The sequence below is a fragment of the Vulpes vulpes genome, chromosome 9, assembly GCF_048418805.1.
Source record: "Vulpes vulpes isolate BD-2025 chromosome 9, VulVul3, whole genome shotgun sequence".
Taxonomy (NCBI): Eukaryota; Metazoa; Chordata; class Mammalia; order Carnivora; family Canidae; genus Vulpes; species Vulpes vulpes.
Window position 1 is genome coordinate 4830901 of NC_132788.1, and position 21168 is coordinate 4852068.

General features: G+C 50.4%; 1 protein-coding gene across 29 annotated transcripts in view; it reads right to left on the bottom strand.

Annotated features, from left to right (window-relative positions):
- Nucleotides 1-21168, bottom strand: part of AGAP1 (ArfGAP with GTPase domain, ankyrin repeat and PH domain 1) — a 524640-nt gene that overhangs the window by 128392 nt on the left and 375080 nt on the right. The gene's annotated exons all lie outside the window — the stretch shown is intronic.

The following is a 21168-nucleotide window of genomic DNA, read 5'->3' on the forward strand; positions in this document are numbered from 1 at the left end:
GCGGGGAGGCCTGGCCACCCCCGGGCCCCTGAGGTTGGTCAACGGGGTCCACTGAAGCACTGGTAACCATTTTAAGGCGTCTCAGGAAGGGTGACAGTTGGGTGTCTCAGGGGCCTTCCCTCCGCAGAGACTGACGTCCCTCTTCCCTCTGCTTCCACCAGCCTCTCGCCCTCCCGGGCCAGGCATCTGGTAAACCTCTCGGGCTAACTTTACCCGAGGCACAGCCTGCAGGCCGGAGGCCCCTCTCTGCTGCTTCCGTGGCTGTTCTGGGCGGGAGACCAGGCTGGAGAAGGCTGGAGAAGCCTGGGGCTGCCAAGAGGAGTCTCTATTCAGAGTCACCACTTCTTTTTGGCCTGCCTCTCCAGCTTGCCCCGGCCTGGTCCCGCGTCCCCGCCCCCCCCCCCCCCCCCCCCGGCCCTAGGCCAAGCCGCTGACATGTCTCTCTCCTTCCAGCACTCCACCTTTCTTTTTCAGACACTTTTTTTTTAATACAATACTCATCTAAAAGTAGCAATTCTTACACGTATTTTAAAAATACTACATCCCACTGGGTATCAGGTGAAAACTGTAAATATTCCCTCCAAAAAAGGGTTATTCTAAGTAACATGCGCACACAATTTCAGAGGGTTCAGAGACCGCCTGGTGTTGCTAAGGAGTCTTGGGATCCGAGAGCATCAGGTGGTCCTAAAACAACCCTCATACGATGTTACTCAATGCTCACACCTTAGAATCAATTATTTTTTTGTTCATTTCCGTATCTTGTGTGTAGGCTGCAAGTCTTCATGCACTCTCTGACCTATCCTCTCTGACTATTCAGTGTAAAGGCCCTACCCTGTGTCAGGCATGGTGACAGGCAATGGGGGAGCAGCTGTCACAGTGACCGTCCCCACCCCTGATGAGCTGACCCCTCATCATGGAGGCAGACAAGGAAAACGGGCAAGGACAACGGGCCTCTGCTCAGGCAGGGCTGGCCTTCTGCTATTGCCCTCTGTCCCTTGGGCATCCACTCAATTCAACGCACCATTTTCATTCTCAACTGTGCGTCCTAATCCTCATGTCACTCCACTGCTGTAATGCTCTCTCCCCAACTAACGTTTTCATCTCTGAACTATGGATCCCAAAGTTGGGCTTTCTGCACTCGGATGTCTGTCTGTCGGCTGGATCTAACTGGCACACCGATTCCCCAGGGCAGCTAAAGATGCCCATGTCCCCCCACAGGATACTGAACATGGAGTGGCAGCACCGTCATCACACAAGCATCCCCAGGTCCCTCCCCTCACCCAGTACTTCTTTTTTAAGGCATGCAACAGTATTTCTTTGCGAGATGTTAAGAATCTACTCCTGAGTTACATGTCGTCACAGGACAGCCGTCACACACGTGTGGCAGCTCTACCTCTGGACTGGTTCCTTCCAGTATTATCTGTCTGCCCTGTAACAGCACATGGTCTTGAATGGAATGGCTAAGTCATCCTGGTGCCCCACACGGCAGGGCAAGTCCCTGCACAGTTATCCTTCACGAGTGCCCCGGTTATTCATTGTGAGCACGTGACTTCATATATCCACCCAAGTCAATGGAAAGGACGTGAAACGGGGAGGGGTCAAAACAGAGCCTCAAACTTTCAGACACAACAACACACGACGAGAAGCACTGGAGGGGGCCACCCAACAAGACCCAGATACGTCACATCGTCTGTGCATCCCACTCACAGAGCCTTGGACTCGCCTACAGAGAAACTACCCAACACTTTTGCAGACACTTTGCTGAAGGGCTACATGGCCACCCAACTTACAGATTTTTGACAATTTTAAAACACTAAAGGGAAATCCATGTAATGTTTTCTCCCCTCAATGAACTATCCTGTTTAATCAAGTCACTGTTTCCTTTTCTGTATATGCACAAAGCCCTTCTCTAACAACCTAATTTAGAATCGGACTTGGGAATGACCTTAAACTCACTGGTATACTGGTCATGATTCACCTTCCTGGGGAACAGAATGACATGTGACTGTTTCTAGGGATTTCCCTCCATTCCAGATGCAGAAAATCGTTCCTAAAATCATTAACAGAGACCTGGCAATTTCATTCCCAAGTTTTTTGGTATCTTGGAATATTCGTAATTGAGGGAGAAATCCCTGACCCACTTGAAGCAAGTAGCTGAGTGGCATCCTTGAGGAGGAGCCACATGGCAGCAACGACACCCCCTTCCCCCCGGGGGACCATCAGCAGCCCCTCCAGCCTTCTTTCCACGGGCACCCTTGAACATCAGGGGGTCCATTCACCTGTGGCTCCGCAGCCCCACTAACCCACTGGCTCTCAATGGGAAACCCCTGCCCAGGGACGTCTGGTAACGCCTGCAGATATTTCTGGTTATCAGACGGAGCAGGTGGAGGTGCAACAGGCATCGAGTAGGAGATGCTGAGAAACACCTCACAATACACAGGACAGTTCACGGTGCAAAACCCCAACAGGTCTAAACTGTCAACAGGGAGAGACATACGGGATGTGAATTGTTCCATTCCTCATCACCTGCTCCGTCTCCTCCTGGAGTCCCCGTCTGTCCGTGCAAACTCCCTCATGGGAGCAAACCTCTCAGAACACTCGGGTCTGAGTGTTCTCTCCAGACGCAGCTCTCCCCAGGGGACACACCTCCCAGATGAGGGCACTGGTGTCCCACCCCAGGAAGCACACAGGTGGGGCAGTTGTCCTCCCCACCCCCAGGCGCTGCTTCCTGACCACTCTCCCTCTCTCCAGCTCTACCCCCTTGAAGTGATGCCCACCGCCCCGCCTGTGAGCCTGCTCACACCACTGACCCCTGGCATCTGCCCCTTCTTTGCTCACTCACTGTTTCAGCAGCAGCTCACCCTGTTCTCACTCAGGAGGGACAACATCCAGCTCCTCCCAGGTGCTCACTTCAGCGTCCTGGCCTCTCCAGCCTCAGCCTCCACCTCACTAAGCTCCTTCCTTCCCTCCAGCCCTCGTGGCCCTAACCCAGGCCCGCCACGGGGAGCCAGCTCCTCTGGGGCTTATGTCTGTCTCCCCTGCTCCGGGGAGCCACCCTCTGAGGGGTGATCTCGTGGTGCCCTCCTTCCTCTGCCTTTCCTGACCATTAGACCAACTTCCACCCCCCACAAGCTTGGCGCCTGAGCCCAGGCCCTGCTGGAGGCACACAGCCTCATGCCCGCTGGCCGCCTTTACACGTAGGACCCCAGTGCCGGGCTGGGGCAGGGCTGGGGCAGAACTCCGGCCTGCCCTGCCATCCACCACATTCCTGGAGTCAAGCCGCTCCCCACTCTCCAGGGTCTCAGTGCCCCACACCTCACTCCATTCCCCACAGAGGCATCATTTTTCATGTTGCCAAAAACAAAACAAAACAAAAAAGAAAAACCAAACCCAAAAAGCAGCAATCGGAGAAGAGCATCCTCCTTCCTATCCCTGGTCCCCACAGACCTGGGGCCTACCCCCCTGCCCCCCCACGCTGGGAGCCGAAATCTTCCCCATCTTGCCCCTGGAGGGACCCTGCCCCCCGCCTTTCATACCCTCTCCAGCCTGCATCAAACGTGCTGTATCATTGTACTGCCTCCCGTTTCTAACAAAACCCTCCGTGACCCCATGCCCTCGCCCAGCCACCACCTGATTTCTGATCCTCTTTAAAGCAGAGCCCCCTGAGCCTCTCCCTTCTTTGCAGCTTGTGTCTGGTCAAGGCTGACCCTGCTCCCGTCAAGTGCGCCCCACCGGCCGCTGCCATGCCCTTGCTGGGGCCGCCAGCACCGCCACAGCCCCGTCAGTGGACAAGCCCCAGCGGGACTGTGCGGGTCTGGCCTCAAGGTCCCCTCTTCTGTGCGGAGGCCAGAGTGAGCTTGACGTGAGTGAGATCACAGGGACAGCAGGAAGGTCTGGGTCTTAGAAGCCAAAGGGGAGGCCCCTGGAGAGGCTTCCCCCACTCTGGCCACTGCCCACGAGGCCATCCAGTCCCACGGCCTCATGTGCCAGGGGCCACTCACCATGTGTGATGCTCCACCACCCACGGGTGTGGTCCCTGCTGACAAGTGCCTTCCTGGTGGGTGTGAGCCTTATGAAGGCAGGGATTTGCTTCAGCCTCTTAAACGGGGAATAGATTTGGGATGAAAATGGGAGTTCCCTGCACACTTTGGAATTCAGTTTTCTAACGAGTTGACCTCTCTTCGAGAGGCGCCCACACAGGTGGACGGCACTGCTTTCCGGTGTGTAACCGAGAAGCGCACTGTGACGTGGCTGTAACACCACGGGCATACTCGAGTTTCCAGCATTCGGGGGCCTGTTGTCAGGTAGCACCTAACTCCATGAAGGCAGCCTATTTACACCGAGACTACCTCCCTCTGAGACGCCTTATACGCGCCACTTACGCTTCATGAGCACTGAGTGCTCTACGCGCCAGCTCCAGCCAGGCACCTGGGGTTCATCACAGAACAAAGGGCAAAAATCCCTGCCCCCGGAGCCCATTTCCAAGGAGCAAAGGAAGGCCTATCTGACTTCTTGCGTGATTCCTTCACAAAAAAGTGTTTTCCTGGGGCCACGCTACTTGAATAGAGAATGGGGGGGGGGGCTCATGAGCGTGGTGAGCACGTCAGCTCTAAGTATGTGTTCACAGTGTGTAAGTTCACACAAGTGCCCCTGTGCATAGACAGGAGGAAGCAAGAAGCCGTCTAACCCACCCCCCGCGTCGAGCGTGCCAGTGGCCCTATGGCTCCCCTGAGAGACACAAACATGACTTGGGACCACCGCTTGGGCCATCAGAGCTCAGAGACTGAGTGTGTGATGACAGGGAGACAAGGTGCCACCGAGTCAGGAGAAGGTCCTGGTGTCGGGGAGACACATGAGCCCTAACCCAGCCACTGGAAGAAAGGATGGAGACGAGCTTTTAGGATGACATGGGGTTGGCATGAGGAAAACAGAAAAGCAAGACCACCGTTTGTAAGGCCTGTAAATCCTATTTCAGACAAGGAGGAGAAGGGAGAAGATAACCGGAGAAGGTAACCGGTGCGCACAAAGCACTTGGGATCCACGAGTCCTGTCCTATCTGCCGTCTGCTGTGCGCAGGGCCCAGGTCCCACCCAGAGGACCACCCCTGCTCCCATTTAGAGACAGCAAGCCAGTGCCAGGGCCAGTGACTTCCCATCACCCTGCAGGGAAGGTGGAGCTCCATCTCTATGGTCTCCTCCACGTCCATCACTGCCCCTGTGCCCCGCGGCCCCCTCGGGCTGGGTGTCTACTGTGGGTGGCTAGGGAGAGAAGTAGCTGGAAAAACCAGCTGCTCAGGCCAGGGGTCGGGGGTGCAGGCAGAGCTCAGGAGTGTAGGCCTGGGGTTGGGGTGCCTGGGGTCAAGGGTGCAGGCCTGGGGTTGGGGATATAGGCCTGGGGTCAGGGGTGCAGGCTTGGGGTCGGGGAGTACCTGGGGTCAGGGGTACAGGCCTGGGGTCAGAAGTGCCTGGGGTTGGAGAGTGCATGCCTGGGGTTGGGGGTACAGGCCTGGGGTCGGGGGGTGCAGGCAGAGCTCAGGAGTGCAGGCCCGGGGTCGGGGGGTGCAGGCCCAGGTCAGGGGTGCAGGCATAGCTCAGGGGTACAGGCCCAGGGTTGGGGGTGCAGGTATAGCTCAGGAGTGCAGACTTGGGGTCAGGGGGTACAGACCGAGCTCAGGGGTGCAGGCCTGGGGTTGGGGTTGCAGGCATAGCTCGGGGGTGCAGGCCGAGCTCAGGAGTGCAGGTCTGGGGTAGGGGGTGCAGGCCGAGCTCGGGGGTGCAGGCTGAGCTCAGGAGTACAGGCCCGGGGTCAGGGGGTGCAGCCCAGGGTTGGGGGCTGGAGGGCAGGCGAGGCCGGGCTGCCGCCAGAGCAGGCTGCGTATGCCCAGCCTGGCGGCCTGGCCAGAGGAGTCCCCCCTACAGCGCCGGGCCCCAACCTGGCCAGGGAGCCACGATCGTGGCACGGGGAAAGCAGCGCTGGTGTTACGCGGACAGAGCCAAGGAGCGGGGGACCCTGGGGGGGGGCGGGGGGGGCCCGGAGGCTGGCGGCGGGTCACGCGGGGAGAGCTCGGTGTCCGGGCGGCCGGGCCCTGAGCGGCTCCCGGATCTCGAGAACTCCCCTTCCAGAAGAGTTGTTTAACATTCCTCCGGTTTAAAATATGAGCAATCAAAATGTACTAGGCTTCCATGCTGTGCTTTTCCATTTCCGACGACTTCTCTTGCCTGACAAGGTATCCCTCAAAGTGAAGAGGCCCGGAAAGCCCGGCGCCGACACCGTAAACGAGCTCCAGCCGCAGCCACGGACGCCATCCGCTGCTCCTGACTGAATACAAATAGCGCATTTTATTTTGTATCAATTACTGGGCACCGGGACGGCCGACGACAGAGCTAAGTACGGGAGGGTGGAGGCGACAGAAGGCATGCCAAATTAAAAAAAAGCCAGCGCCTCATTACTCCCCATCTAAACCGGCTTTGACGGAGGGACGCGGGGTCCCCGGGCCGCGGGGCGCCGAGCCGGGATGGGCCGGGCCGATGGGTGCTCGGCGGCAACCATTAGTTCTTCCCAATCGGGCATCAATGTTCAACGCACACCCCAAAAAATATATAATATGAGCAATAATGATAACAATCTGCAGTCTCTCCAGGCTCCGGTACGTGAAGTATGAGTCAAAGACGCGCCTCACTTTTCACTCGGAGAGCTGACAAGCATGACCGGAGGGGAATAAAATAACATTCCGTTCGCATAAATATCAAGCAGCCTGCTTGAGACGGATGGCCAGGAATGTATTCTTAGCTATCATTCCGGCAGACAGGCCCAAGGACACTCATAACTTATTTTACAATCATTTAGTTTCAGCTCAAGTGGAAAACGTGACAACTTATCTCTGCTGACAAGATGCCATATCGAACCTTACAATTAACTCTCCTCCGATTATCTGCCCAGCCGATCATTAGCTGGGCCATTTCTGATGAACTGTTGCGGGGAGCTTGCCTCGGTGATAGCCGTCACTGCCAGGTGTGTAGATAGGTTTTTGATATCCTGGCTGATATTCAAATACGCTGGGCTCCGTGCGTGCGGCTCCCGAGGCCCTGCCGCTCCCAAGTGTCTGGAAATGCGTCTGCTGGGGAGTGGGGGAGGCGTCCTTCGGCCCTGTGCTGGAGAGGGGCACCCCAGAACCACGAGGGGCCCGCAACAGCTATTGCTCTTACGGCTGCCGCTGAGCTGGCCGTCCCCGCGCACGTCCCTGGTCCCTGCTGAGGTCAGAGGTCAGGCCCTTCCCGGACTCTGGAGGGAGCACGTGCCCACCACGCTTCCTTAGTGGGCTCGGGTCTGGAGCGGCGATGCCAAGGGAAGCCACCCCCACCACCAGAGGAGCTGCTAACGGTCCCCAGGGGGCTGGCTGGCTGTCCGTTTCCCATGTGTCGAAGACAGATATGAAAACCTTAAAACGCGTGTTCGTAGGAAGGACGCACCTCTATAAAAACAAAGGCGGCAGGAGAAAGGTAAAGGACAAGTGCGTGCGTACCGGCCCTCCTCCCCTCCTGCTCTCACATACTCATCTGGCAGAATTAGGTGGCATATATTCCTGAAAATCTCTTTTATTTCCCCTTTTGGGTATTAAAAGAATACAAAATGATCAAAGACAAGGCTATTTGTCGGTGCTGGGCTGGGGGCGGGGGGCATCAGTGGAGGGCAAAGACCTTCTGAAAACCCAAGATGAGGTCACGCAGGAGCCAGGGAATTAAAACACATTTCCTTCGAGACAAGGCCAACCATATAAAGCTCATTTGGATCTTTAAGAAGGGCTCTGTTCTTTCTGAAGCTCAGAGAGATGTGCGGGCTGGTAAATAAAGAACAGGCCACCTCTGCCATCCAAGGAAATCACAACATCCCGGCCTCTGTTAAAAGGTGAGTGTGAAGTGAAGTTCAAAACCTCGCCCCTTCTCACAGTCCTTTTGACGGGAGCTTTCAACAGGAGGAGGTTTACAATCTCTGAAGATGTTTCAGAGACTGGTACATTGTCCGGTTCCCTTTGCCGCTCACGGCGCTCACGCAGAGGTACACGGTGTCAGAAGAAGGGGCAGCAGGGACACGATGGGGGTTCGAGGAAGATGACATGTGTTGGGGGAAGGAAGAGACACCACAGTGTTAGACTGAGTTACAAAGTGGGGAGGAAAGGGATATAATAGGAGGGGCCAGAGTGGAGAGCAAATGTGGGGGAGAACCATCTCCTACCTGGGCCATGCTCCATCGCACCAATGTGTCTCTGTAAATGAAGCTGAAGGCCTGGGACTGATCTTCATTTACGTGGAGCCCTTACTTACTGAAATGTGTGTCTGTGATAGCCTTAAAAAGATAAGCACAAGGCTGATCACTAATCAGGGTGCAGGATTCTTTTTTTTTTTTTTGAGGTGATGAAAATGTTCTAAAACGGACTGTGCTGATGGTTGCACATCTCTGTGAATCCACTAAGACTCCTGAATTGTACACTTTGAGCGAGCGAGTGTATTGTTAGGTGAGTTTTATCTCAACGAAGCTGTTAAAAGAGAGAGGGAGAGAGAGAAAGAAAAGAGGGGAGGATGGTCATTGCGTTAAATGCTATGACGCAATTGAATACGGAAAACAAAAGAAGTCAACGTCATAGTCTAGCATGATGCATGGATGGGATCAGGGTGAGGGTGAGGAAGTGGCCTGGGGGTTGGAGGAGACGGACGGCCTGGGCCTCCAGCCACCTGCCAGGACCTGGCTCTACACTTCAGGTGAATGCAGACCCTGGAATGTTCCGTCCTTCTCGGAGGGAGCTGTCCCGGTCTTCCCCTCATCCTGTGGAGCCCAGCACATGGCTGCAGGCAGGACACCCTTGCTCCTCTCAAGTCTCCCTAGTTCTCTCTCATGCCGGATGGCCAGCTTGCATTGAATACCACCATCTCATCGTAGGGGATGAAAGGTAGAGCATGTTGTGGTCGAGTGAGGCCGAGAGCCTGAGGAAGTCAATGTGGGGACATGCTGGGAAGGAACGTATTAGGGAATGCAAGTCAGGGTTTTGTACTTGAGGGTATAAATCACATTGTTCTCTACTTGATTTTTTTAGCTGAATTAATCCAGCGTACTCCGAAAAATGGAAAGGCGCTCTGAGCAGTGCCGTTGGGAAGAAATGAAATCATTTCAAGAGACGTCTGTTTCTTCCCAGGCTTCTCTCTTTTTACATAATCAGCCACAACCATTTCTCAAGTTTGGTGCTTACGACGAGTGACTGACAAAGAGATCCCGGTTCACGTGGGAGAGGCTCCACTGGCTGAGCAGGGCTGGGGGAGAGCTGAGCATGTCTCAATTAGAGAAGTTAATTAAATGTACGTGGCTCCCTCTCTGATAATGTAAATTTCTCATCTTTAGGAATTTAGCTGTTTCTATGAAAAGTCACACAGAGTCAAATTACCAACTGCTGCACAAGAAAGCATCCTGTCAGGGCAGGAAAATCTATGGGTTTTCAGTAGGTAAGGCTGGGGTAGGGGGTGGGGCGGCTGTCCAGGGTCCTGAACGGGTTCACTCAGGGCACTGTGTTCAAGGTTCAGCCATCCCCAAATAAGGCTGCTTCCTCATGACACATCCCTGCTCTTAACCTGCTGGCACCATGTGGTTTGAAGAAATAGAGTGCTGGTGTCCTCAGCTTTAAGAAAATCTGATACATAGACACCCAGACTGAAAAAAGAGGTAATTTGGTTGGGACATATCCCACTGCTCCAGTTCAATTGTTTAAAACCAACCAACCAAAAAAAAAAAAAAAAAATCAGGAAGAACAGAATACATTTCTTACTTTGCTTAATTGTTTCTTTCCTGCTTAGGATGGATTTCAAATGTTGACCAAAACCAACACTTCTGCATATTTTTAATATTTGGAATTATGACATTAGGGCAGTTTTCAAGATGCAGGCTCAAGAAAATACGTATTTGTGGGGCTCTGGATACATGCTGCTAAGCTCTGTGCCAGTCTCGCCAGCAGGGTGTGAGGTCGTCCAAACCACGTCCTTGACGCCTGCATACTGTGTGCTGCCCGATTCGCATTTCAGCTCCTCTCCTGCCCACCTCCGCGAAGCAGCCATGGTGCTCAGAATGGCCTACATCAAGTGGCATAAGATGGAAGCATATCGAGGGCAGGGAGAGAACCACAATGTGTTCCATGAAGAGGAACCGGCACAGCTGAAGAATCAGAAAAGCAGCTCAAAATCCTAGCCAGGCCACTGGGCTATATGACCTGGGATGATTCAGGTCCATCAGCCTCAATTTCTTCACATGTAAAATGGGCAAAACAGCCCTCCTGAACACCTGCTCATGTCCCAACCTGCTGTTTCTCCATCTTGGTCAACAGCACCCACATCCTGCTGCTGCTCAGGCCAGAGGCCCTGGGCCGTCCTGATGCCTCCCTTCCTCTCATATCCTACACCCATCCAAGAGGACACTGAGCCACACTGTGCTTCGGCCATGTGCTCAGCGTGGTGGCAGGCCAGCTGCCAGACAGGTGGATAGACGGCAGAACTGCTCACCAGCATTTGGCTCTCTTCTAGAGTTCCAACAACACCAGTACACAAAACACAGCTCCTGTCCTAAAGAGCTTCCATTCTAGTGCAAAAATATTACCAACAGACACACACACATGTTCATAGGCATCAGAGGAATGATGGTATGTGCTGTGGACAGATGTGAAGCACAGAGGGAGATGGGGAGTCTGGACGGAGTGTGAATCCTGAAAACCACACAGAGCCACAAAGGGTAGTCAAGTGTCCTAAAACAATGATCATCCAGTAAGTGGAAACCAAGGACTCTCAACACAGAAAACTACACGTTACTGATATCAAAATATTATAAACGTAGGGGGAAAGTCTGGTAACTGTCAGAAAGGATCTTGGGAGATTTGAGATAGTCCATCATCACCCCAACTAGACAAACCACAGGGCTGGTAACAGGCCCCTCGAGGGTTCCTCAGTGGTGGGAGCGCCAGGGCCAGATGAGCTTCACCATGACCTCCGGCCCCTCTTCCAGCTCCCTTTGAACCCAGGGCTCTGACCACCGCCTTCCCTCGGAGTGCCGGGATTTGGTCTGTGGTGTTTCTCTCTGTGGTAGTGTTCCTCTGATTTTCTAACTTCTTTATATGAGCCAGTCGGGCACCAACCAGCAAAACCGGGGCCCAGTAAAAAGGTCTTTGGAAAAAAGAGACTGTCCCAAGACACAGTAGACAGCACAAGGAATGTAAGTGTGAGTCAAGGTTTTCTGAATGCCGCAGGGAACAGAAGTCCAGTCTATCTAGAATAGTACGTTTCAGACCTGGAGATTTTTAAATATTATTTAAAGGCCAGCTGAAAAAAAAAATAAAGGCCAGCTGAAAATTCTGTATTAAGTATCCTCACAGTTTTGAGTATTTTGCAGAGTAAGTTATTTTACCATACGAAGATGATAAATTATATCTTTTTAAAAAGATCTCCACTTCCCTCAGGCATCCATCCCCTGTAACATTTCCTTATGTTTCAAGTCAATGGTTATTTTCGTTTTGAACGAAATCAAATGCTAATTTGCAAAGTCAGAGAAATGATATCTCATCATTTAAGATGATACTTGAAAAACTTCTCGTTCTCTGTGATTTCACTACTCTCTCCTAAACCGTGGGACAGGCAGCTTGATTATGAAAAGGGACCCCGACGGTTCCCAAGCCTTTATTGATGGTGGGTGGCACGCCACCGTCAGGGGGGTGAGAGCACTGTGGTATCAGGTGCCTCAAACGGAAGGCCCGTCCACTTGAAAGAGAGGCCCCGCAAGCCTCAGAAACTCCATCCCCTTCCGCCACACCTGGGCCCTAACAATAGCTCCAGTCAATGGGCTTGAGGTTACTGCTTGGGGCTCCCTTGCTCCCTGAGCCACGCAGCCCACGAGAGAACTCTCAGCGGTTGGGCTCCATTGGTAATCCATCCACAGGAAGCCCTGAGGCTGATGGAGGGCAACCGGCAACCACTCAGAACCACAGGTGATGACTTAGGGGAGCATGACCTTGACTACATATTCAGGGAGTGTGTGCATGGACATGTGCAGACTCCACATTGTTACTGATCTGACAAATAACGACCCGGTGCCTGCGTTGTGGGGTGTGCTTGTTCTGGGTTAGGCCCTGGGGAAAGAGCAGCGAACAAAACAGAAAGACAGGATGGGTTTACAACAAAGAAACAAATAATAGTGCAAAACCCTAATGGACTAATCCAATTGCAATTCCGCATCGCTACAGAAGGATTTGTGCGGATGCAGAAGATACCAAAATACGTGAACCAAACTTTGCATCAGGAGCTCCCTTTGGTACCTGTTCTGTATCGGAATAACTTTTTAACAAAATAAACATTTTTGGGAAAAATGTACAAACAGCCCCCTCCCCATATTTAGATGTGAAAATTTGTCCCATGGAATTTTTTTTTTTTTTTGCAAAGTATGAAATGACTCCTTTAACAGCCACTGAAAGTATATTTCTCTTCCTGCTGTTACAGAATTTTGCTAACCTGCTGCTAATGACTAATGACTATGCTACATATTTTATGTAGATTCCAAGGCTGGGGTTGACCTCTAACTCTTCTGCCTGAAAACCAGATATTATCAACCCACTCATGTCTCTAACTAGTGGCAGGTGAGCCGCGGCAGCACACTCATTTGAATAAGGAAGTGGAGATGGTAAGGTCATCCGTTTATTGAGTCCTGGAATCAATCTGGTGTGACATTAATGAGAAGATGAGGTTAACGACTTCTTACTTTTGACACACTATTAAAACACTGTATTTAAAATATTTACCAGGTCACAAATATGTAGCAGGTCCAGATGGCAAACGAGGAGATCCGAGTGGACTGTTTCCCATCCAAAATCTGTAGTTAAGATTTCTCCTTGTTGCCCATCCTACGTTGGGCAAGCTCTAAAGTTCTAGGGGTGTAAAAACAGCCCAGGCCACGAAGGGATGAGCGGGCTGGCGTGGTGCGATGCCACCTGATCGTGTGACATAAGAGGATACGGTTGATTTTGTGCTAGCATAAAACGAGTGACTCCCATGGGTGGTACCCGTGAGAAATCAAGGTGCCCCCAAGCTTAACGAGGGTGACGATCTCAGTTTATGCCTGTTTCTCACCATAATTATTAACACATGGGCACCTCAATTTTTTTATAAAGATTTTATTTATTTACTTATTTATTTACTTAATTTATTTACTTATTTATTTATTTATTTACTTACTTAATTACTTGACACACGTGTGCACATGAGCAGAGGGAAAGGAAAAGAATCTCAAGTGGACTCTGCACTTAGCATGGAGCCCAACGTGGGGCTCAAACCCATGACTCTGAGATCGTGACCTGAGCCACCCATGGGCACCACAATCTTAATCCCGCTCTGCAACCATTTCCCAAAATGAGAAAAAGAACAAAGCTCCTAGGAAACCCAGGGATTTTGACTATTAGGATTTGGGCAAGTAAGAGGTTTCATGAAAATGGGAAGAGCACCTCTGAAAAGCTGCCCTGAATCTTTGTGCTCTGAGCCACCGGATCTCCTGACAATCTCGTGTCAAACTCCAATCAAGAAACCCACCTGGACTGGTAAGTACAGGAAAAGTTTGTAACGTGACAGATCATTTTAACCGGACTGAAAACCTGTCAAATTTTATACTTGGGATAACTGCCTTCACCGGTAACCCCACGGATAGAGATACCAGGAGTAGTATCTTCGTTCAGAACCGTAGACCGAAGCTCATTTCGCTTCTGAAGTGCAGTTTAAAGCACAGCCTTTTTCAATGGATAATAATATTGGTCAAGTGAGTGGCTCTTACTTTGTCTTTTCCCCCCAAATGACAAATCGCTGTCATCTCTAAAATCAATGGTGGTGTGTAAAACCTAGGATTGAACTTGCTTCTGACAAAGAGCAGTTAATAATTCAGCATTACTTCTAGAACATTCTTTTAAAGAAAAGAACAGGCTTCGTTGCTGCTACAACAGTTTTATCGTCTTACTTCTACCAATTGTCTTGGAACTTGGGCTTTGTCCTGGCAAAAAATAAAATAAAATGCAACATGATAAAGTGTTCGGAGAGTCTGAGTGGGATCTGCTTTGAGTTAAAGCATTTTCTTTATCGTGGCTAAAAATTTTGTCAATATAGTTCAATCAGACACTATGGTTGATCTTTGGGGAAATTGCTGTAAAATAAAATGAAAGATAAGATTGTGTTCCCAAACATAATAACTGACATTTTTCTCTTTTTCCTTAAGCAGAAGCCCAGCCCCCTGTGGCTGACGGAAGGGTCAGTGGAGGGTGCAGCAGCCCCAGCACGAGAAGTGGAATCTGCCGCTTGCTATTCATCAAAGAATCGCTCATTCCCATTCTTCCCTACTGCTGCCTTTTATCCCCTGGGGTGAGGTTAAAAGAAGCAACTACCCACCAGCCTCCCCAACCAGGATGTGGGCCTCCTCCCTGCCTCCGCGGCTCTGCCCGCCCCCTTCCTCAGGAATACATTTCTTTTCCTCTTCTCCCCCCACTTTGGCAGAAGGTTCCTGACGAGCCACAATTTTCTCCTGAATGCGCTCTTGCCAGACATCCCTGCCCACACACCCTGGGATGGCCCACCGTCCAGCCGTGGCCGGGGCTGTCTCTGGTCTTGGGGATTCTACGGCTCCGGGGGCTGCGGGAGACTCTGCGTTGCCCGCAGGAAGCAGGGCTTCCAGGTCCTCTGGACATGGGGACAGAAAGGGTCTCTCACTCCATGTTTATGTGGACGCCAGCATCACTCCCACTTCCCTGGGTCTCATACTGAGGTGTACACGTGTCTGGCCCCAACTGGCTTTTACCAGTAAACACCTCCCTCTCTCCTCTCTGCTCCGAGTGGCCAAGGGCTCTCGGAAGCAGCCCCACGGCTGCTTCTAGAATCCTCTCGGACTCCCTGGCTCTGGCCACAGAAAAGGAAGAAATGGGTGTATATATTTTCTGCTGTGAGATTCAGGTTCATGTTCTAATTCTAGATCCAGGGGCACTTCTCCACAAGGAAAGTGGTCTCCCTCTTTTGAGCACACTTTGTCATTCGGCTCGACCTGAGACCCTGACCTTCGTGGGGGGGGGGGCAGCTGTCCAAGGGACAGGATATCCCACGGGCCGGGAGAGGCAGCCTGGCCGGGGCAGCTCAGCTCTCCTGCGTGGTGCGCACAGCGAGGGCGACTACGTCGATTTTGCTCTTAGTTTATGAGGCAGAGTGGGAAATAGAAAATAAAGGAGATGCTGGTAGGAGTGAAAAGACCATGGCACCGACAAGCTTAATGCAAAATGGGCACAAAGATGGAATTCGCTAGGCATGCTCAAAGTAACAAACCCATATAGCCTTGGCTACGCGGGGGATTTAAGCGGATCTGCTCAATTGTGAAGAAAGAACAAAATGATGACATGGAGACAGCGTGCAGAAGAACAGGCTGAGATGAGGCATAATTAGGACTTTCACAGTGTTTTCAAGCCCCTCTGGGGAAGCACGGCCCTCTTGTGCAGCGTTACAGCTACGCTTCTTACGAATTCAACTTCAATACGCATTTGCAGGAAGAAATTAGAAGTGAGATTACACACAAAAGTAGGGGGTCTGTTGATGCCTGACTTCTCACCCGGGACTTGGCAGAAACAGGTCTGCTGGCTTGAGCTGGGCTTCGCGCTAGGAGAGGAGGGGACGGGCAAGAGCAGGGTTCAGAGCCCTTGCTCCTCGTCCCGGCAGGCGAGGCTAAGCATGGACTAGGAAACCCTGGATTTGCTCAACATAATTAAACTAGGCTGAGGCGCATCCTACTGCAGCCGATTCCGGTTTGTGGATGGCTCCACTCGCTGCGGGAATGACGTCGGCCCGGTGGGAGACGGGGCCAGGCTCTGCAGAGCTTCACCACCACCTGACCCACTTGCTGTTTGGTTGGGTCTTTCCATGTCTCTAATTCTCCCGAGTGGCATGTGGCACAAATAGGGGTGGGGACGCAGCCGTCCCGGCTCTCCCACTGCGGCCCCCAGGGCCCCGAACCTCCCCCTGTCCCCTCCATAGCCAGGCAAGGACCACTTTCTATTACGACAAAGAAAGACTCACTGCTCTTCTTCTTTTTGGATAAATTAAGGTTTCAAAGTGAATATATCTCTACTGATAAGTGTTGATTTGCAAATGTTGACCTCTTAGTTTTCCTAACTACAGAATTCATATTTGAAATGACTTCATTTAAAATGCTTTGACACATAGTACGCATTTACTGTTGGAAGACGAAAAGAGAACAGGGGAAAAAAACATTTACGATCTTGGAGGTGTCGGCAGTCTTTCTATTGAGGTGACTTTTACACATGCGCGTGCAGGTGGGCGCAGAGGCCGGCCGGCCCGGCCCACGGCTCGGGCTCCCATCTGTGTGTCACCTGCATCACACATGACGCCCTGCCAGCTATGTGATCGTGGGCGAATCGTTCAAACTCTCGAAGACTCCATTTTCTCAGTTAAAAATGAGGATAATGACGGCACCACCTCACAGAGCCATCCAGGACGTTGGATGAGCGCCGTCTGAAAAGCACCCAATCCGGGGGACCACGTAGCAGATAGTAACAGCCAGCTGTACATCCCATTATCTAAAACCTGAGGGAATGTTCGCTGGGTGGACACTGAGCAGGGCGGCAGAGGGTTCTAGGGCTCAGGAGCTGAGCTGGGAACTTGGCTGTGTACCACCCCCCCACACGTTCAGGTGGTGGAAGGTGACAAAACAGTAGAGGGGGAAATCACAAAGGTGATGAAGGGGGCAGAGGAAGTAAGACAGGGAAGAGGGGTGGAGGTCACCAAGGCCGTATGGATGAGGTGGTCTCTGCTGGGGCACCAGGGCGGGGACAGGTCTCCCAGTGCAGCTCGGGAAAAGGCGCTGGTGGGATGGGCATGGCCGGGAGGGCGAGGCTCGAGCCCCTTCACGGGACAAGGACTCCCAGGAAGGTCTTTCCAGAGACAGCGGCCTTCTCATGGCTCTGCAGCACCCCCTTGCAGGGGCTTACCATGATTTACGTAACCAGCCCCCTACTGCTGGTCAGAGAGGTTGCTGCCAATTTCCCAGTGTTTTTAAACAGAGTGGAAGGTGAACATATTTACAGCTAAAGTCAGTTAGGATATAATCCAACTTTGGAAATGAATAAGAATACAGATACACACGGAAGGGTGTAGTCTCCCCAAACTGAAAACTTAGTATATAGAGTTGCTTGTTTTTTGTTTTAAAGATTTTATTTGCTTATTTGAGAGAGAGAGAGAGAGAGAGAGAGAGCACAAGCAGGGGGAGCAGCAGAGGGAGAGGGAAGAGTAGGCTGCCGCCTGAGCAGGAGCCTGATGCAGGACTCCATCCCAGGACCGCGGGATCATGACTCCAGCTGAAGCAGATGCTTAGTCGACTGAGCCACCCAGGAGTCCCCAGAGTTTGTTTTTAAAGCAAAAAGTTTCTCTGCATTTTCAATTTTTCCTAAACTACAATGTTTAATAATTAGGAAAAAAAGGGCAAAGTTATTATTGCAAAAATTAATGAAGGCAAATGGTAGTTAGCCACTCGCCAGAGGAAAGAAGTCAGGCTTACCAAAATGGGTTGACACATGCACAGCCGACACCAGTGTGACACTGTGTTCTAGCCAAAGGACAGACGTCACATCCATTTACTGGTGGCACTTTTATACTAGTGCCTCTGTCATCTATGTGTCTAAAAACTAAAAAAAAAATCTTTTTTTTTTTTAACTTTTTCTTCAAAGATTCTAACCCATTTATTCATGAGAGACACAGACATAGAGGCAGAGACACAGGCAGAGGGAGAAGCAGGCTCCCTGCAGGGACCCCGATGTGGACTCAATCCCAGGACCCCGGGGTCACGTCACGCCCTGAGCCCAAGGCAGAGGCTCCACCGCTGAGCCACCCAGGTGCTCCCCCACACAAGGGGTTTAATAATTGCACCCCAATCAAAGAATATTTTAAATGAAAAACAGACTAGGGGACACCTGGGTGGCTCTGTGGTTGGGCGTCTGCTTTTGGCCCAGGGCATGATCCTGGAGACCCGGGATCGAGTCCCATGTCGGGCTCCCTGCATGGAGCCTGCTTCTCCCTCTGCCTGTGTCTCTGCCTCTCTCGGTCTCTCTCATGAATCAATAAAATCTGTAAAAAAAATTGAAAAACAGACTATAAATTAACACAATTCTAAGGAAAAAAAAGGAATATTGTATGAAATAATTTCTTCTAAAACCGATTAATTGTCCAGGAACTTGTGTAAGTGTGACCTGATTGCTAACACTCTGGGTTATAGTTTTTCAGCGGCCGCAGAATAAAGTCGCGTATAAAAACCAGGTGCTGGCTCAGGTAATAACCCACACCTTGACTGCTTTAGATGGTATCATATGATGATAATTTTTCCAGGATGTGTGGTCTGGATGGATGCTGTTGCTGTACAAATCTCATCTGGGGGCCTGACCCACGTGTCTGGTGGGCGCTGCCACTGCCTTCTGATTGATAGGGGCTGATGTGCCCTCAGACTTCAATTTCCCTCTGCACCCCCACCGTAAAGGCATCTCGCATGGAGTGGTGAAGTAGTGCTTCTGGACACAGGCTTTCCTGAACGTTCTGAGGTCAAAGGAAAGCAGTCACAAGATTTCTGAGGTGTTGTTTTGGGAAGTAGAGATGCTTATTTGACTTTTTTTACACGGAGGCAAAGCTGGATATGAAATGAGAGTCAACAGCTGGTTGGAAGCTGAGTTTCTGATCTTGGAAATATGAGCCTGGAGTTCCGGAGTACGTTAAAAAATTCTGTTTTCTTGTTATACCACACGTAGAAAATATTTCTCAAGTAGTAATGCTTATCTCACACTTACGACTTGAGGTCGGCCAGGGACTACTTATTCACAAAACTATGAGAAAGGGAGCGCCCATCTGCAAACTGGCAAGGCTGTGAGCCCAACCACGCCTGCAGACCAGCCACCATAGGAGAGCAGAAGTCTGCGACCGCAGCAAGATGGCAAGCCGGGGCGTGGGAAGCGCATACCACGTTCATCGATAACGCCGGCCCCCACGCTGGATCTCAAATGCAACTGCAATTATTTTCCTGTAAGTCAGTATACATTTTAAGACTCTGCCATATACATAAGAAACATTTCCCTGTGACTGTAGTAAGACTTTAAAAACCCCACTGCAGAAATAATGTAGCAATTAAAATGGCATTTATAACTACGTATGTTTAAAATGTTTCTTCATACAAAAGGATAAAATTTTAAGTCATTTAAAATAACCATCTGTTTCCTCGTGATATAAAATTTTTAGTATCATTGTATAATTAATATTAATATCACTTTCTGTTAATAATCTTTTCTGTCAGATAATAAAGCAAAGATGTAACAAAAGATATATTCATTGAAAGAAGTAGGAGGATGCAAAACCAAAGCAATATACAAAAGCTAGAGGAGGACATACAGAGGGTTCGAGGATGACGCTGATCAACCACCACACAGCTGCATCGATCATCTATCTACCTACCTACTTACCATCTATCACCCTACCTACTACCTACCCATCTCATCCTTCCACACATCCACTTTATCTCTTATCTATCTATCTATCTATCTATCTATCTATCTATCTATCTATCTATCATCACTCTACCTATCTCATCCATCCACCCACCCATCTGCTCACCAGTCTGTCCATCCATCCATCCATCCATCCACTCATCCATCCAACCATCCATCCATCCACTCTACATGATCCATCTACTTCTAACCAACTCACAATTACTTATATTTTTATAACCATTCCTCCCACACTCTTACTTCCATTCCTTCCTTTCTTCTTGGCACCTAATTTTTTTTAAGCCCTGTAGGTCCTTCCGTTTTTGTGTGTACTTGTAAATTCTAAGACAGGGAGCATGGAAGACACTGAAAAAGACTCAATCAAGTTTTATTCTAAAATGAACAAAGTCACCAGGAAGACAGCACTACTAAAGTTTCTTAAGCTACTTGATTCACAGCTTGAGAACCTGAGCAAAATACCGAAGTACAAAACGAACATTTTTCCTGGCTCAGGAGGGATATGAAAACATGAGAAAAAGTCCCAGATTGCTGATCTGAACATCAGATATTTTAACGAGGCAAACACAAAAGATCACTTAAAGTTTCCTTTCTATTTGGAGTAAAATATATATTTGACAAATCTTCTTGTACTGCTCTACTATGTACGATTGGATGCTAGGGTAGTAAATGATGCTTTCTATCTTTAAAAAAAATACCCTAAAATTCAAAGTTTGCAACTAAAACTGCAGGGACCCCAAAACAAAAATAATAAAGCGTTAAAATAATTTCATAAGATTTTCAACTTCTGTATTTTAGGAAGCTTTAAAATTTTAACAACACATTGTTGTGTTGAGGCCAACATGAAATGATGTTACTAAAAATTCCCAGGGGATGAGAAACACAAGTCTCGATGTCAATTCCACCAGAGACTTCTAGCCTTCCTGGAGAATCAGGAGCTGCCTAGACTCAGATGTCCCCTCTCCTGGCGCACCTTGGCCCCACCTCTCCATACATGCGAGGAGAACCCATGCTGGCTTGAAGGGCCACTTGTGAAGTCACATCACTCTTCTCCTGAAAACCACAGGGGCACCCAACTGCCCAGGGTCAATCCCAAGCTTTCTAGGATTCTTGCTCTTATGCTTCATGATCAAATTTGAACTCTTCCAACCCTGTTTGATGTCCCGCTATTACCGTCTGTCATCCCACAACACTCCCTGATGCCTTGTACCCTCTCAATCTTTGCACACTCTTCCTTCTGCACGGGGTACACACATGCCCTCTAGCCTCCTGGTTGTTATCTGCATTTAAGATCCAATTAATGAGGAATGCCTGGGGTGGCTCAGTGGTTGAGCGTCTGCCTTTGGCTTAGGGCCTGATCCCAGATTCTCAGGATCGAGTCCCACGTAGGGCTCCTTGTATGGAGTCTGCTCCTCCTCCCTTTGCCTGTGTCTCTGCCTCTCTTTCTGAGTCTCTCAAGAATAAATAAATAAAATCTTTATATAAAAAAATCCAATTAATGAATCTGTCTTCCTTGGGGCCACTTCCAAATACATACGGGGCACCACTGCATGTGGTAACAGTGCTTACTGTGTATT